Below are 17,645 nucleotides of genomic sequence, written 5' to 3' on the forward strand. Positions count from 1 at the left end.
AGATTGCCAGTAACCAGAAACTAGGAGGAGGCCAGGCAGGATCTTTCACTACAACCTCTAGAGGGATTTCTATCCTCCAGAAATATGAGAGAAGGAATTTCTGTTGTTTCAAGCCACCCAGTTTATTCTAACTTGTCATGACATCCTAAGAAGTTTTTTCATTTTATTTATTTTTAATTACTATTATTTTTTGGCTGCAACTGCAGCATGTTGAAATTCCTGGGCCAGGAGCAAATCCATACCCAGCAATGCCCTGAGACGCTACACTGACGATGCTGTATTCCTAACTTGCTGCACTACAAAACAACTCCCTAAGAAGCTTCTGTTTAAAAAATGAATAAGTTAAAAAGAGAAAGCACATTATTGACATTAGGGATATCACTATATAGCTATTAACATTAAAATAGGAAGAGCCTATTATGCACAACTTTATGTGGGTAAATTGAACAACTTATGAAATAGACAAATGCCTTTTGAACCAAACTTGTCGAAAGTGATACAAGTAGAAAAAGAAAATCTAAAAAATAGCTCTGCATTTATTAAGTATTTATTAAGTATTGCATTTATAATTCATGTCTTTCCCAAAAGAAATGCCAGGCCTTGATTATTTCACTGTCGAATTCTATCAGATATTTAAGTTATAAATAATACTAAGTCCACAAATTCTTTCAAGAAATGGAGAACTTTTCAACTTGTTTTACCAGGCCAATGTACAGTAAAACAATTCACAAACGTGAGAAAAGTCTAAAAAGGAATTGGTATTAGTTCTTCTTTAAAATATGAATGGATCTTCTTCATGATTCAGTCTTGGTAGGTTTTGTCTATTTCATATAGGTTATCTAATTTGTTGGCATGTAACTATTCACAGTACTCAATAACCCTTTTTGTTTCTATACAAATCAGTAGTAATGTCTTCATTTCATTTCTGATTTTAGTAATCTTAACCCCCCCCCCCTTTATTTCTTAGTCCATTAGGCTAAAGATATGTCAATTTTGTTTTGGTCTTTTCAAAAACTTTTTTGTTCTGGAGTTCCCATCATGGCTCAGCGGAAACAAATCCGACTAGGAACTATGAGGTTGGGGGTTCAGTCCCTGGCCTCGTTCAGTGGGTTACAGATCCGGCATTGCCGTGAGCTGTGGTGTAGGTCACAGACGTGGCTCAGATCCCGTGTTTCTGTGGCTGTGGCCTAGGCCGTTGGCTACAGCTCTGATTAGACCCCTAGCCCGGGAACCTCCATATACTGCGGGTGTGGCCCTAAAAGGACAAAAGACCAGAAAAAAAAGAAATTGTTTTATTGTTTTGTTTTCTTGATTTTCTGTACTGTTTTTCTGTTTCATTAACCTACTTCATTAATCTGTGTCCAAATTGTGGAAACCCTAGCAAACTAATGCAGGAATGTTTTTCCATTATACTTCATGTAAAATTTTGGTGATTTTGTTTTTCTGTCAAAACAATTTACATATAACATTGAGGTTCTTTATTGGGCTAACGTTTTTAAAAATTTTTTTTTTGTCTTTTGTCTTTTTGTTGTTGTTGCAATTTCTTGGGCCGCTCCCGCGGCATATGGAGGTTCCAGGCTAGGGGTTGAATCGGAGCTGTAGCCACCGGCCTACGCCAGAGCCGCAGCAACGTGGGATCCGAGCCGCGTCTGCAACCTACACCACAGCTCACGGCAACGCCGAATCGTTAACCCACTGAGCAAGGGCAGGGACTGAACCCGCAACCTCATGGTTCCTAGTTGGATTCGTTAACCACTGCGCCACGACGGGAACTCCCGTTTTTAAAAATATTAAAACACAAATGTACAAACTGAGAACTACAAAGGAGAATAATTGAAAAAGCAAAAAGTAAATTGCAAAATTAAATTGAAAAAGTAGTGAGACTACTTTACATAAATTTATAGAAATAAATTTGAAAAAGCAAAAAGTAAATTGCAAAAGTAAATTGAAAAAGTAAAGTAGTGAGACTACTTTAAATAAATTTATAGAAATAAATTTGATGTTTTCAACAACATGGCAGTTCTCATAAAATATATAAATTACCAAAATTGATATATTTGCAATAGAAAATTTAAACCAACCAATATCTGTGGAATAGAGTACACTTTTATGAAGTCAGCATTCCCTTTATACCGAAGAAAAAGACACTTCAAGCAAACTATAGACCAGTATCCCTTATGAACACTGATACAGAAATCCTCAAAAAAATACTGGGAAACAGAATTTGGCAGCATATTTAAAGGATTAGACACCATGACCAAGTGGAATTTGCTCCTGCAAAGAAAGGCTGGTTCAACATGGAAATCAGTGTAATATGCCACATCAACAGAATGAAAAGGAAAAAGCCCACATGAATATCTCATTTGATAGAGGAAAAGTACTTGACAAAATTTAACACACTTTCCTGAAAAGCACTCAAAAAAAAAAAAAAAAACCAGTAGGAGGAAGCTACTCTAACATAATAAAAACCATTTACAGAAAAACTCAGTGAACAGCATACTCAATGGTGAACGACTATGAGTATTTCTTCTAAGATCAGGAACAAGACAAGAATATCCTCTTTAGATCTATTCAAGATAGTACTCGAAGTGCTAGCCAGAGAATTAGGCAAGGTAAAAAAAGTAAAAGGCATCCAAATTGGAAAGGAGAAAGTGAAATTATCACTTTGCATATAGAAAACCATAAATATTCCACAAAAACCTCAGAACTAATTAATTCAGCTAAGGAACACAATTCAAATCAACAAGTAAAAATCAATTGCCCTTCTCTTCACTAACCATGAACAGTTTGGAAAGAACACTACAAAAGCAATTCTATTTGAAATTGCATTAAAATACTTAGTAATTAACATAGCCAAAAAGATGAAAGACTTGCAATGAAAACTACAAGGTCTTGTTGAAAGAAATTAAAAGAAACATCAGTAAGTGGAAACATCCTATATTCATGGCTTGGAAGACTTACTATGCTGAATTGCTGATACCACCCAAAGTAACGTGCATATTCAGTGTAATTCCTATCCCCAGTGACTTTTTTTGTTTTCCAGAAATAGGAAAAGCTGTTCTAAAATTTACATGAAATCTTGAGGGACCCTAAATAGCCAAAACAATTCTGAAAAACAAGAACAAAGAGATTTCAAAACTTAACACAAAGATGCAATAATCCAAAATAGTGTTGTATTGACATAAAGACAGACTTATAAACTAATAGAAGAGAGCCCAGAAATAGATTCTTATATATGTGGTCAAATAGTTTTTTACAGGGTGCTGAGACCAATGGGGAAATGTCAGTCTTTTAAGTGCATGGTGCTGGGAAAACTGGATATCCCTATGTAAAAGAAAGAAGTTGGACCCTACCTAACACCATATCCAAAAATTACAATGCATCCAGAATCTAAATGTAAGACCTAAAATATAACATTTTTAGAGGAAAATAAAACCTTTATAAGCATTGGATTTGGCATTGACTTCTGGGATGTGACACCAAAGACACAGGTATCAAAAGTAAAAATAGACAAGTTGAACTTCTTAAAAATTTTTTAAAAAATTAATGCATTTTTTAAATTAATGCATTGTGGCTCAGTGGTAATGAACCCAACTAGTATCCAAGAATACGTGGGTTTGCTCCCTGGCCTTGCTCAGTAGGTTGAGGATCCAGCATTGCCATGAGTTAAGGTGCAGACACAGTTCAGATCTTGCATTGCTGTGGCTGTGGTGTAGGTGGGCAGCTACAGCTCAGATTTGACGCATAGCCTGGGAACTTGCACGTGCCATGGGTGCAGCCCTAAAAAGACAAAAAATTAAATAAGTAAATAAATAAATAAATAAAAATGCATTAGAAGACATACTACCAATAAAGTAAAAAGGCAACCCATGTAATATCTGATAAGAGGTTAATAGCCAGAATGTATGAGAACTCAACCACAAAAACCAATAACCCAACTCAAAAATGGATAAAGGTCCTGAATAGACATTTCTCAAAAGAAGATATATGATATATTCAATAAATAATGAGAACATGCTCAACATCACTAATTATTAGGGAAATGTAAATCATAACAAAAGTGAGATACCACCTCACACCTATTAGGATGGGTACTAAAAAAAAAAAAGACAAAAAGTGCTCATAAGTTTGTGGAAAAGATGGTACCCATGCTTCAGCATGATGCATTATTTAATCTTCCTTTTTTATTTTTATTTTTTGCTTAATATTGCATTGTATAAATATGCCACTTTGTTTATCCATTTATCAGTTTGTGGAAATAATATATTTCCACTTTGGGGCTATTGTAAATAATACTGCTATGAATATATGTTTCCACTTTGGGGCTGTTGTTAATAATGCTTCTACAACTTTTTTCAAAGTAACTCCATTTTACAATCCTACTAATAAATTATGATATTAGTTTTTCCACATCTCCCCCAACAATTATATTATTTGCTTTTTTTTTTTAAAGTCATCCTAGTGAAGTGATAGCCCATTTGCTTTTCCCTAATAAGTAGTAATGTATTATATCTTTTCATTAGCTTATTAGACATTAGTATATTTTTTTTGGAGAAATATCTATTTGAATTCTTTGGCTATTTATTGACTGAGTTCTTTTTATTGTTGAGAAGTCAAAATCCTTCATATATTCTAGATAAAAGTTCTTTATCAGATAAAAGATTTTACAATATTTTCACCATTTGATGGATTACTTTTAATTTTCTTGATGTTCTTCAACACACAAAAGTTTTTAATTTTTATGAAGTCCATTTTACCTGCTTTTTTCTTTCGCCACTTGTGCTTTTGGTGTCATTTCTAAGGAATCATTGCCTTACCCAATTATGGAGATTGATTTCTAAATTTTGTTCCAAGAATTTTATATTTTTAGCTCTTAAATTTTGTTTTATCAAGCAAAATTGGTAATTGTTTTGTATATGGTATGAAGTACAGGTCCAAATTCATTTCTTGGCATGTTGACTATCCTGTTGTCTGAGCACTATTTGTTGAAAAGACAACTCTTTCACCATTGAGAAGTCATGGCTTCCCTGTCAAAAATAAGTCTACATAGATGTATGGGTTTATTTCTCTACTCATTGTATTTCCATTGAGTGAGATGAATGGATGGATGGATGGATAGATAGATAGATAGATAGATAGATAGACAGACAGACAGACAGACAGACGGACGGACGGACAGATAATCCTTATAGCAGTACCATACTGTCTTGAGTACTGTAGCTTTGTAGTTTTAAGCTTTACAATGGAGAAAGGTGAGTCTTCGAACTGTGTTCTTTATTTTAAAGGTTGATTTGACTGTTTTGGCTCTCTTACATTTCCTCATGAATGTTAGAGTCATATTGTGAATTTCCTAACAAGCCAGTTGGGATTTTGACAAGGACTGTGTTGAATCTGTGTATCAATTTCAAGAGTGCTGCCGTGTTAACCTATGAACATAACATACTTCTCCATTTATTTAGGTTTTGTTTAGTTCCTTTCAGCAAGGTTTTTGTAGTTTTTTGTGTACACATCTTATACCTGTTTTGTTAAATTTATTCTTCAGTATTTGTGATGCATTTGTATATGGAATTGGTTTCCTAATTTCATGTTATATTATTTATTGCTAATATATAGAAATAGAATTGTTTTTATAAATTGATCCTGTAAACTTGCTGAACTTAATTATTACTTCTGATAGTTTTGTGCATTCCGTAAGATATTTTAAATAGAAATACAGTATATTTACAGTACCATGTCACTTTCAGGTATACAGCAGAATAATTCAGTTACGTGTGTATTTTTCAGATTATTTTCTATTATAGGTTATTGCGAGATATTGAATATAGTTCCCTGTGTTAATCATTAAATCCTTGGTGCATATCTATTTTATGTATAGTAGTTGGTTTCTGTTAATCCTATACTCCAGATTAATCCCTGCCCTCTTCTCTTTCCCTCTGGTAAACATAAGTTTATTTTCTGTGTTGGTACGCCTGTTTCATTTTGTATATAGTTTCATTTGTAATATTTTTTAGATTCCACATATAAGTGATATCATGTATTTGTCTTTGTTTTTTTTTCACTTAGTATGGCGTACCCTGTGTCCATCCATGTTGCTACAGATAGCAATATTTTATTCTTTTTTTATGATTAATATCCCATTAGATACATATATACCATATTTTCTTAAGCTGGTCATCTATTGATGACCACTTGGGTTGTTTCTGTGTCTTGGTTATTGTAAATCATTCTGCTGTGAACACTGTGGTGCATGTATCTTTTTCAGTTAGATATTTTTGTCTTTTCCATGTGTACCCAGGAGTGGGAGTGCTGGGTCAAATAGCACCTCTGTTTCTAGATTTTTATGGAACCTCCATAATGTTTTCCATGGTGGCACAACAACTTACATTCCCATCAACGGTGTAGGAGGTTTCCCATTTCTCCACACCCTCCCCAGCATGTGTTATTTATAGATATTTTGATTATAGTGATTTGGATCAGTGTGAGATGATACTTCATTGGGGTTTTTATGTATTTCTCTAGTAATTATTGATGTTGAACAGTTGTTTATGTACCTGTTGGCCATTTGTATTTCTTCTTTGGAAAATTTCTATTTGATTCTTCTGCCCATTTTTAGATTGGGTTGTTTGTTTTTTAATATTGAGTTATATGACCTGTTTATATATTTTGGATATTAAGCCATTGTTGGTCTCATTGTTTGCAGCTAGTTTCTCCCATTCTTTCGGGTTTTGTTGTTGTTGTTAATGATTTCCTTTGCTGTGCAGAAGCTTTTAAGTTTGATTAGATCCCATTTGTTTATTTTTGCTTTTATATCTTTTGCCTTGGGAAACTGGTCTTAGAAAATATTACCAGGATTTATGTCAGAGAAATGTTCTGCCTGTGTTCTTTTCTAGTTTTATGAAGTCACATCTTATATTTAAGTCTTTAAAACATTTTGTTTATTTTTGTATGTGGTGTGAGAGAGTGTTCTAATTACATTGATTTACATGTAGCAACAACATCACTAGTTGAAGAGACTGTTTTTTCTCAATTGTATATGATTGCCTTCTTTGTTATAGATTAATTGACCATAGATGTGTCAGTTTTTTTCTGGACTCTGTTCTGTTTCATTGATCATATGTCTGCTTGTGCCCCTACCATGCTGTTTTGATTACTGTAGCTTTGTGATATAGACTGAAGTCTGGAAGGGTTATGCCTCCAGCTTTGTTTTTTACCTCATGATTGCTTAATTAATTCTGGTCTTTTGTGGTCCCATATAAATTATGATTATTTGTTCTATGGTGCAGCCACTGTGGGAGACAGTAGGTATGTTTTTCCATGAACTAAAAAAAACCTAACATATGACCCAGCCATTCTCCCCATAGGTATATGTCAAAAACCCCCCAAATCATTCATTTGAGTCCTTCTGTATTCATAGCAGCATTACTTACAGTTGCCAATATGTGAAAACAACCTAATTGTCTATCAAAAGATGAATGAATAAAGAAGATGTGTGTGTGTGTGTGTGTGTGTGTGTGTGTGTGTGTATAATATAATAGTTATATAGGAGTTACTGTTGTGGCACAGCAGAAACAACTCCAACTAGGAACCATGAGGTTGCAGGTACAATCCCTGGCCTCGCTCAGTGGGTTAAGGATCCAGCATTGCTGTGAGCTGTGGTATAGGTTGCAGACGTGGGTCAGATGTGGCACTGCTGTGGCTGTGTTAAGGGCAGCAGCTCCAGCGCCAATTACACCCTTAGCCTGGGAACCTCCATATGCTGCGAGTGCAGCCCTAAAAGGACAAAAATATGTATACACACACACATAGTAGTTATTTAAATATATAAATACATTATAAACAAATGGTAATATATAAAATATAATAATATATACACGCATCTTTATATATATATTTAGGAATACTACTTACCCATTACAAAGAATGAAATTTTACTGTTTGCAGCAACAACAGTGGAATTAAGAGGGCATTCTAAGTGAAATAAGTCAGATACAATAGATAAATATTGTGTGATATTACTTATTTGTGGAATCTAAAAAAATTGCAGCAAACTAATGCATATAAAAAAATAAGCAGACTCACAGATATAGAGAGCAAACTAGTGGTTACCACTGGGGAAGTGGTAACACAGAGGTAGGGAAGTGGGATATACAAACTATTGAGTGTAAGATAGGTTTAAGGATGTATTACAACTTGGGGACCATAGGTGATATTTTGTAAAAACTGTAAATGAAAGTAATCTTTACAAGTTATATTTTAAAAAGATTATTTGTTCATGTTCTGTGAATACTGTCATGGGCATTTCGATAAGGATTGCTTTAAATCTGTAGATTGCTTTGGGTAGGATGACCGGGTAGTATGACCATTTTCACTTATAGGGCAATGACAGCCACAGAGTGAAGAGGAGGCTTCAACCCTCATCCAGCACATTCTTTGAACATCCCAACATCACTCCTACTCCCCTATCAAGGGGATAACAGCCAGTAGACTTTGAGGAAAGACTTGTCTAGCACCCATACCAAAACCAACCTTGACACCAAAAATATTGGATTCACAGTTAACACAGGGACACTCCCACATAAAAACTCCATAAAGACCACAGTAGATGACTGTTTTTTCCTGAATTCATAGAGACAAAGAAATTAATGTAAAATTAAAATGCGGAGGAGCTATTTTCAAAAGTGACCTGTGAGTTCCCATTGTGGTGCAGTGGTTAGCGAATCTGACTAGCATCCATGAGGATGCAGGTTTGATCCCTGGCCTTGCTTAGTGGGTTAAGGATCTGGTGTTGCTGTGGCTGTGGTGTAGGCCAGCAGCCACAGCTCCAATTAGACTGCTAGCCTAGGAACTTCCACATGCCATGGGTACAGCCCTAAAAAAAAAAAAAACAAACAAACAAGAACAAACAAAAAGTGACCTGGAAGATAGAAGAATCAAAATCACACATTCAGAGTAGTATCCAGAAAGGCAAGTGAAAAAAAAAAAAGAAGAAGAAAGAAAGCAACATACAAGATCTATGGGATAATACAAAGCATGCCAAACTCCACAAAATAGAGGTTTCAGAAGGAGAAGAGAGAAAAGGGGATAAAAGATGTATTTGAAGAAATTATGGCTGAAAACTTCCCAAATCTAAAGAGGAAAACAGATACCAAGGTTTAGGAAACACAGCAAGTCCCAAACAAAATGAACCCAATTAGAACCACACCAAAGTATACTATATAATTAAAATGGCAGAATATAAAGATAAAGACAGATCCTGTTGTGGCTCAGCAGTTCATGAACCCAGCTAGCATCCATGAGGATGTGGGTTTGATCCCTGGCCTCACTCAGTGGGTTAAGGATCTGGCATGGCTGTGAGCTGTAGTGTAAGTTGCAGATGTGACTCAGATTCTGCATTGCTGTGGCTTTCCTGTAGCCCCAATTCTACCCCTAGCCTGGGAACCTCCATGTGCTGTGGGTGTGGCCCCAAAAGACAAAATAAATAAATAAATATTTCTAAACACAACAAAATAACAGAGTCAGTTACGAGGGAACTCCCATATTGTCAGGTGATTTCTCTGCAGAAACTGCAAGTTGGAAGGGAGTGGTATGATATATTTAAAGCCCTGAAAGGGAAAAATCTATAACCTAGGATATTCTATGCAGCAGGATTATAATTTAGAAGGAGAGAGAAAGAATTTCTCAGACAAGCAAAACCTAAGATAATTTAGCCAAAAAGTAAATAAAGGAGTTCCTGTCATGGCACAGTGGAAACGAATCCAACTAGGAACCATGAGGTTGCAGGTTCAATTCATGGCCTCGCTCAGTGGGTTAAGGATCTGGTGTTGCCATGTGCTGTGGTGTAGGTCACAGATGTGGCTCAGATCTGGTGTGGCTGTGGCTTAGATTAGACCCCTAGCCTGGGAACCTCCACATGCCACGGGTGTGGCCCTAAAAAAGACAATAAAAAAAGTAAATAAAATAAAATAATTTAGCAATACTAAACCTGACCTAAAAGAAACATTAAAAGATCTTTGCTAAATAGAAAAGAAGCAAAAATTGGCATTTCTGTTGTGGCTGAGCAGGTTAAGTACCTGACATAGTGTCTGTGAACATGTGGGTTTGATCCCTGGCCTCCCTCAGTGGATTAAGGATCTGGCATTGCTGTGGCTGTGGCATAGGCCTTCACCTGCAGGACCCCTAGCCCGGGAACTTCCATATACTACAGATGCAGCCCTTAAAAAAAGACAACAGAAGTAAAAGTCTATGTGAATGGGAAAATTAGAATAGGAAAGGGAATTATATCAAAGGATTGAAGATTCATTTATTTTTATTTTTATTTTTTTGTCTTTTTGCCATTTCTTGGGCTGCTCCCGCAGCACATGGAGGTTCCCGGGCTAGGGGTTAAATCATATCTGTAGCTGCCAGACTATGCCAAAGCCACAGCAACGCGGGATCCAAGCCATGCTGCAACCTACACCACAGCTCACAGCAACACCAGATCCTTAAGCCACTGAGCAAGGCCAGGGATCGAACCCGCAACCTCATGGTTCCTAGTGGGATTTGTTAGCCACTGAGCCATGATGGGAACTCCTGAAGATTCATTTTGGAAGGCAGTACATGGGGTATAAAAACATAAAATTTGTAGAAGTAATTATAACTATAATGAGTAGCAAGCAGATGAGCTTAAAGATGTAAAATAGGATGTCAAAAATCACAAGATATAGGTGAGTGGAGTACAAAAATGTAGATTTTTTAGAATGTATTTGAACTTGTATGACTATTACTTTAAGGCAAATAGATATAGCTGTGGACCAACATACTTGAAATCTAGTGTAACTACAAAACAAAAGCACAAGAGATTCACAAAAAAAAGAAAGGACCTCAAGCAAAAGAAAATTATCAAATCACAAAAGAAAAAAAAAATGAACAAGAAGCACTAAAAAAAAAAAAAACCTGAAAAACCAAGTTTAAAATGGCAATAAATACATACCTATCAGTAATTACTTTAAATGTGAATGGACTAAATGTTCAAAAGACATACATACAGTGGTATTTTAAAAAAAGAACTCACAATAAGCTGCCTACAAGAGTTGCTCTTCAGAGCAAAAGAAACACACAGATTGAAAGTGAGGATGGGAAAAGTTATTTCATGCAATGGACACAACAAGAAAGCAGGAGTAACAATGCTCATTTAAGACAAAATAGATGTTAAAGGCTATAAAAAAAAAAAAGAAGGACATTATATAAAGATAAAGGAATCAATACAAGAGGATATTACCCTCATTAAACATATCTATTCAACAAGGGAGCACTTAAATTATAAAACAGATGCTAACAGATATAAAAGGAGAAATTGACAGGAATACAATAATAGTAGAAGACTATAACACCTCACTGACCTCATTGGACAGACCATTCAGATAGAAAGTAAATATGTCAACAGAGGTTCTAAATGACACAATAGACCAGTTTGACATAATTGGTATCTACAGGACATTACATATTCCTCTTCCCCTACAAATAAAACCCCAGAATTAACATTCTTTTTAAGCACAAAAGGAATATTCTCTAGGATAGATTACATACTAGGTTACAAAACAAGCCTCGGCAAATTTAACAGGATAGATATTATTTCAAGCATCTTTTCTGACTATAATGGTTTGAAACAGAAATCAGCCACAGAAGGAAAAACGGGAAAAAAGAAACACATGGAGACTAAGTGACATGATGCTAAAAAACCAATGAGTCAATAATGAAATCAAAGGAGAAATCTGAAAATACCTCTTTACGAAAAGAAAAAAATGGAAAAACAACTGTGAAAGATCTACGTGATGCAGCAGAAGCTGTTTTAAGAGAGAAGTTCATAGCAATAGAGGCAGTCCTCAAGAAATTAGAAAAATCTCATAAACAACCAAACCTACCACCTAAAAGAATTAGAAAAATAAGAACAAATGAAACTTGAATACAGCATAAGGAAAGAAATAATAAAAATCAGAGAGGGAATGATAAGATAGGGATAAGTAAAATAGTAGAAAAGATCAATAAGACCAAGAGCTGATTTTTTGAAAGGATAAACAAAACTGACAAACCTCTGGCCAGTCTCGCCAAGAAGAAAAGAGAAGGACCCAAATAAACAAGGAATGGAAAAGATGAAACAAGAACTGATTCCTTAAGTTTTTAAATGCAAAGTCATATAATCTATGTGCCCGGAGAGTTTTGCTTCTTCCTATCCAACTTTGATGCCTTTTTTTTTTCTCCTCTTTTTGTTGCCTCATTGCCCCAGGAACATCCTGTGGTACAATGTAGAATAGAAGTAGCAGTAGTGGCTATCCCTAAAAATACAATCTTTTAAATTTCTTTAAGGTTGTTACATGTCCCCACTTTCATCTCTAGCTTATTTGAATCTTTCTTTTTTTTCTTAGTCAGTCTAGGTAAAATTTTGTCAGTTTTCTCATTTCAAAGAATTGACTTTTGGTTTAATTGATTCTCTTTTGTCTTTCTGTTTTCTGTATCATTTGTCTCTGTTATAATTTTTATTATTTCCTTCTTCCATTGGCTTTGAGATACTCTGCTCCTCTTTTTACTAGTACTTTTAAAGTGAAAAATTAGATTGTTGATTTGACATCTTTATTCTCAATATAGATGTTTCCAGATACAAATTTCCCATGAAACAATATTTACACTTTATTACATAAATTTTCATGTGTTTCTTTTCATTTTTACATATCAAACCATTTTCTCATCTCCATAGTGGTTTCTTGTTAATCCTATTTGTTGTGGAAGAATATGTTTAATTCCCACACATTTCTGAATTTTCCCATTTTCCATATTTTTGATGTCTAGGTTCATTTCCATTGTGTTTGGAGATGTTTTGCGTGATTTAAATCTTAAAATTTATTGGAGTTCCCACTGCGGTGCAGTGGGTAAATGATCTAGGTTGTTTCTGTGGATGGTCCAGTTCAATTCTTAGCCTAAGTGTGTTAAGGAACCAGCATTGCTGAAGCTGGTATATAAGTTGTATCTGGCTCAAATTCAGTCCCTGGCCTGGGAACTTCCGTATGCCATAGATATGGCCAAAAGAGAAAAAGTACATATATTTGGAATTGGTCTACTCTAAAATGGTAGAGTAAAATGCTCTACTCATTATAATGTTTCATGTGCAGTTGAGAAAAATGTGTACCGATATTGGATAGTAGTTATTGTATGTGTCTGTTAAGTCTAGTTGGTTATAATATTCTTCAAGTCTTCCATTTCCTCATTGATTTTCTGTCTAGTATTCTATCCATATTTGGAAGTGGTGTACTGAAATGAAACTATGTCTTCCTTCAATTCTGTCAATATTTTTCCATGTATCTTAGAACTCCATTGTTTGCTACATAAAGTTTTATATTTTTTCTTGGTGAATTAGCCTCGTATTAATATATAATGTACTTCTATCTCTTGTAATAGTTTTGTTTTTTATTTTTTTGTCTTTTCAGGGCCACACCTGTAGCATATAGAGGTTCCCAGGCTAGGGGTCTAATCGGAGCTACAGCTGCTGGCCTAAGCCAGGCAATGCCAGATCTGAGCCACGTCTGTGACCTACAGCACAGCTCATGGCAATGCCAGATCCTTAACCCACTGAGTGAGGCCAGGGATCAAACCCACAACCTCGTGGTTCCTAGCCAGATTCATTTCTGGTGTACCACAATGGGAACTTGTTATAGTTTTTATTATAAAGTCTATTCTGATATTAATGTAGACACTCAGTTCTCTTTTGGCCGTTATTTGCATGGAATTTTTTTTAAAAAATTCTTCCACTTTCTGGGGAGTTCCCATCATGGCACAGTGGTTAACGAGTCTGACTAGGAACCATGAGGTTGCGGGTTCAATCCCTGGCCTTGCTCAATGGGTTAAGGATCCGGTGTTGCCATGAGCTGTGGTGGAGGTTGCAGACACAGCTCAGATACCGCATTGCTGTGGCTCTGGCGTAGGCCGGTGGCTACAGCTCCGATTCAACCCCTAGCCTGGGAACCTCCATATGCCGCGGAAGCGGCCCAAAGAAATAGCAAAAAGACAAAAAAAAAAAAAAACCTTCCACTTTCAACATATTTATGAGTATAAAGTCTGTTGAAAGCAGCATATAGTTGGATCATTGTTTTGGATCTGTCAAACTATCTTTTATGATTCAAATTTACTTAAATTTAAAATGATTATTGGGGGTAGTTCCTGTCATGGCTCAGTGGAAATGAATCTGACTAGTATCCATGAGGATGCAGGTTCCATCCTGGCTTTGCTCAGTGGGTTAAGGATCGGCATTGCCATGAGCCGTCACGTAGGTTGCAGATTCGGCTCAGATCTGGCATTGCTGTGGCTGTGGCATAAGCCATCAGCTACATCTCCAGTTCTACCCCTAGCCTGGAAACCTCTATCTGCTGTGGATGCAGTCCTAAAAAGACAATCAGTCTATAAATCAATAAGGTGATTATTGATAATGAAGCACTTCTGTAATTATACAATTTTTATATCATTTATTCAGTTTTTCTTCCTCTTTCCAATGATGTCTTCTTTTATCTTTGATTGATTTTGTGTGTGTCTGGTATAAATTTTTGATTGCCTCTTCATTTCCTTTTATGTATATTTTTAAGTTACTTTTCTAGTTGTTACTCTGTGGATTACAGATAACATGTCAAATGTTTAAAAATCTGGTTTGAAGTGTCACCAACTAGCTTCATAGTATACATTAATGTTGCACCTATTCAGCTTTAAACCCTCCTTTATATTATTGCCACAAATTCCATCTTTTAACGTGGACTTTATAATTAATGTTTCATGCATTTTTCTTTGAAATCACATAGGGTATTAAAAGGATTTTCTAACTAGAAAAGCAACAATATTACCTTTTAAATTTACCAATGTTAATTACTTTTATTAATGATCTTTATTTCTTTGAAAGTCTTTTGAGTTATCACACATGGTACTTTCATTTCAACCTGAAAGACTGCCTTTATTTTTTTGTTGTTGTTTTGTTTTATTTTGGTAGGACAAGGCTGCTATTGACAAAGTACCTTAGGTTTTATTTATGTGAGAATATCTTAAGTTTTCCTTTATCTGTGAAGGATAATGTTGCTGGTTATACATTTCTTGATTGAAAGATTTTTATTTTCAGTTGTTACTACTACTTTTTTACCTGCTTTTTTTCTGGCAAGATATTGGCCGTTGATTTTTTTTTTGTTTTTTTTTTGTTGTTGTTGTTGTTGTTTTTTGCTTTTTAAGGCCACACCTGTGCCATATGGAGGTTCCCAGGCTAAGGGTCTAAATGGAGCTACAGCTGCCAGCCTACACCATAGCCACAGCAACACAGGATCCAAGCTGCATCTGCGACCTACACCACAGCTCACGGCAACTCTGGATCCTTTACCTAGGAGCAAGGCCGGGGATCAAACCCACAACCTCATGGCTCCTAGATTCATTTCCCTGTTGATCTCATTAAGGATCCCTTACGTGATGAGTTGCTACTCCCTATCTTCCTGCCTTTTTTTTTTTTTTTTTGGTGGCCCCACCTACGGCATATGGAAATTCCCAGGCTAGGGTCGAATTGGACCTGTAGCTGCCTGCCACAGCCACAGCCACATCAATGAAGGAGCCAAGTCACATCTGCAGTCTATTCCACAGCTCATGGCAACACTGTATCCTTAACCCACTGAGCAAGACCAGGGGTTGAACCTGCATCCTCATGGATACTAGTTGGATTCGTTTCCACTGTGCCACAATAGGAACTTCCCACATCTTCCTGCTTTTAAGATACTTTCTTTGACTTTGTTTTTCAACAATTTCATTAAATGTGTCTTGGTGTGGATCTTTTTAAATTTATCTTGTTTGGAATTTGCTGAGTTTCTTGGATATGTAGATTCATACCTTTTTTCATAATTGGTAAGTTTTATCTTTATTCCTCCACATTTTTCATCTGTTCCCTTTTCCCTCTCTTCTTCAGAGACATCCATAATACGTATGTTTGTACACCTGATGGTCCCTTAGGTCCTTAGTCTCTATTCATTTTTCTTTGTTTGCTTTTATTTCTGCTCCTCCAAATGGGTAATTTCAATTGTTTAATATTCAAATCCTCAGATTCTGTCTTCTCCCTGTTTGAATCAACTGTTGAACTCCTCTGGAGAGTTTTTCATTTTAGCTATTAAATTTTTTAGCTCCAGAATTTCTATTTGGTTCCTTTTTATAATTTATATCCCTTCCTTGATACTCCCATAGATTGTTCTCCTGATTTCCGTTAGTTGTCCATTATCCATTATTTTATTCAGCTCTTGCAGCATGTTTATTTAATTTAAAGTCTTTGTGTTAAGTTTAATGTCTAGACTTCCTTCTAGGATTATGTCCATTTCTTTCTTTTTCCTTTGAAGAAACCTTATTGTCTTTTTTTTTTTGAATAGTCTATAAAATTTTTTTGTTGAGAACAAGTCATATGGAATATTGTAATATGGTAACTCTGGAAACCAGATTCTCCCCCTGATCATGGTGTTTTATTGGTTGATGAGAACCAAAATTATTAGTTTTTAGTGGATTTTCCAACTGTTTCTAAAAAGACTGTATTCCTTGTCATGTGTGGTCACTGATATCTGTTTCCCTGTCTACATGATCAGCCAGCGACCTGAAAGAGATTTCCTTAAATACTGGACCCAAAGGGAAAATAAAAGAAAATTGTTTCATCCCTTAAATTCTTTAGACACATGGAAATCACTTCTGACTAAAGAGTTTGTAGTGATCACCATCTGTGATGTTTCTTCAGTGAACTGCCAAAGGAAGATATACAAACCTGGAGTTCTCTTGTGGTGCAGTGGGTTAGGGATCTGGCACTGTCATTGCATCTGCTTGAGTCATTGCTGTGGTGTGGGTTTGATACCTGGCCAAGGAACTTCCACACGCCATGGGCATGGTCAAAGGAAAAATATACAAACTTGATTTTTGGAGGATAAAGTCCTTACTGACTCCCTGGAGTTAAGCCAAACTAGGATATGTACCACTATCCTCTTGGCTGGCTGCTGCTGAGCTGGGACTGGGGGATCACTACTATGTCAAGCATAGAATTTACCAATATTTACCAGCCTATTTTTTCTACTGGCATTCTATTGGTCATTTTCAACTAGGCTCCAGAGTTTCAAGATAATTGATTTTGACAATTTTTGTCATTTCTGTTATTGTTTTGCTGGATAGATGGATTCCTGGAGCTTTTTTCCACATATTTACCATGATATGATCCTTTGTTTTCTACATCTCTATTTATTTATCTTTCTCTGTTTCTCTGTTATTGATTTCTCTTAACAGAAAGTACCCGCGTTAAATAGATATTTCCTTGTTTCCTGAGGTAGGCTTGTATTGCTATAAACTTTCTTCTTAGAACTGCTTTTTCTGCATCCCATAGGTTTTGGAGTGTCATATCTTTGTTGTCATTTGCTTCTAGGTATTTTTGAATTTTCTCTTTGATTTCTTCAGTGATCCATTGGTTGTTTAATCTCCATGTGTTTGTGTTTTTTCCAATTTTTTCTTGTTGATTTCCAGTGGTATAGCATTGTGGTTGGAAAAGATGCTTGATATTGATTTCAGTTTTCTTAAAATTACCGAGGCTTGATTTGTAGCCCAGGATGTGATCAATCTTAGAGAATGTTCCATGTGTG

This window comes from Phacochoerus africanus, chromosome 6, assembly GCF_016906955.1.
Source record: "Phacochoerus africanus isolate WHEZ1 chromosome 6, ROS_Pafr_v1, whole genome shotgun sequence".
Lineage (NCBI taxonomy): Eukaryota > Metazoa > Chordata > Mammalia > Artiodactyla > Suidae > Phacochoerus > Phacochoerus africanus.